Source organism: Hipposideros armiger, unplaced genomic scaffold, assembly GCF_001890085.2.
Source record: "Hipposideros armiger isolate ML-2016 unplaced genomic scaffold, ASM189008v1 scaffold_49, whole genome shotgun sequence".
NCBI classification, from domain to species: Eukaryota; Metazoa; Chordata; class Mammalia; order Chiroptera; family Hipposideridae; genus Hipposideros; species Hipposideros armiger.
The window spans coordinates 3,808,162-3,809,506 of NW_017731399.1; the positions used below are offsets into that span (position 1 = coordinate 3,808,162).

The 1,345-nt window shown below is 62.2% G+C and overlaps 1 protein-coding gene across 5 annotated transcripts in view; it reads right to left on the bottom strand.

Moving 5' to 3' along the window:
• Positions 1-1,019, bottom strand: part of PAPLN (papilin, proteoglycan like sulfated glycoprotein) — a 39,702-nt gene extending 38,683 nt beyond the window's left edge. Inside the window, exon 1 of one of the 5 annotated variants that reach the window (XM_019640459.1) lies at positions 651-1,019. The gene's annotated coding sequence lies outside the window, so the exon portion shown is untranslated. Of the gene's footprint in view, positions 1-141; positions 416-650 lie in introns of those variants that run through there. The other 4 variants (XM_019640456.1, XM_019640457.1, XM_019640458.1 and 1 more) reach the window with 4 other exon arrangements.
• Between the last annotated feature and the right edge of the window lie 326 nt (positions 1,020-1,345).

Consider the following 1,345-nt stretch of genomic DNA (forward strand, 5'->3'; position numbering starts at 1 on the left):
TCGGAGGAGGCGCTCGGCCCCCGCAGGCTCCTCTCTGCCCCCGACCTCCTCCCCTGCTCTCGCGCGCCCGGTGCGGAGCCACCGGGGGCCCAGCGCGGCGCCCGCCTCGGCGGACAGAGTCGGGGGCGGGGTGCTCCTTACTTCCTCGACGCCGCTCTCCCTGGAGGACAGGCGGGCGAATTCCTCCGGCAGCCCCGGGGTGAGCCTCCCACGCCGGCGGGTTCCAGTCCCACAGCCTTCCTACCTGTCTCCAGGTGCGGCCTGGCGCGCAGGGCTGGCAGGGCCGCTCCGATGGTACCCGCCCCGGCCGCAGCCTCGGCCCCAGCCCGGGAGGTTGGCCCGGCCGCGCGGAACGCCTGAGGAGGTTGGACTTTCGTTGACGCTGGCTGGCTTCCTCCCCGCCCCATCTCTCCCCACCCACCCTGCTGACAATCATCCCAATCCCGGTGGGAGGGCATGACCCCGTGGAGAGGCCCCCACGGTGACCTGCAATGCCCTGGGCCTCTGGCCCCTTGGGTCTGAGCCAAGCCTTGGCTTGTCCCCGACTCTGCAGGCGTGACCACGTGTTTCCTCTCTTGGGCCAGCGTCAGTCATCTCTCCAGTCCCATTTTGCTCTGTGCCCAAGTCTTCCAGTTCTGTGTCATTCCCACCTCCACGCCCACCTTACAAACGACGCATCTTTGTGTCCAGCCCCTGCTCGTCTCCACCCCCGAATTCTATACTTAAGCCACAGTTGAGTTTCTCCACGCAATGTTGCTGTTTCCCACCCCCAGCTGGCTTCCACCGCCTAGAATGCCCTTTGGAAAACTCCCTCTACCATGCAAACGCCTCCTCATCCCTCAGGACCCTGGTGATGTCACCTTCTCTAGAAATCTCCCCCACACCACAGCAGGCACTGCTCCCTCAGTCTCCGCCCCTGTCTGTCTATGGTGCTTCACACCGTGGGAATCTGAGTCTCCTTGACTCAGCTGTGGGGTCCCTGAGGGTAAAGCTTGCACCCCCATCAAGTTGGGATCAAGGCAGAGGCTCAATAAATGTGATAAATTTCCTTTCCTTTCCTAGTTGTGCTTCTTTTTCTCAACCAAGGCACACCTTGCTTGCCATCCCTTTTTGGAACTAGAAATCACCCATCCCCAGGAAAACAGCACTGGCCCCGAGGCACGTGGGAGGTGGGAGGTCCCTTTAACCCCTTCCTCTTCTGCCTTCGGTCCCTTGCCTACCCTGGCCATTGGTCATTTCTCCCCTGGCCTCCACTGGGGCAGAGAAAAGTCACCAGCGAGTTCACCCCCTCTTCAGACCCCTAACTCCTGCAGGTCATCTCCCTGGGCCATTGCTGATTGATGCT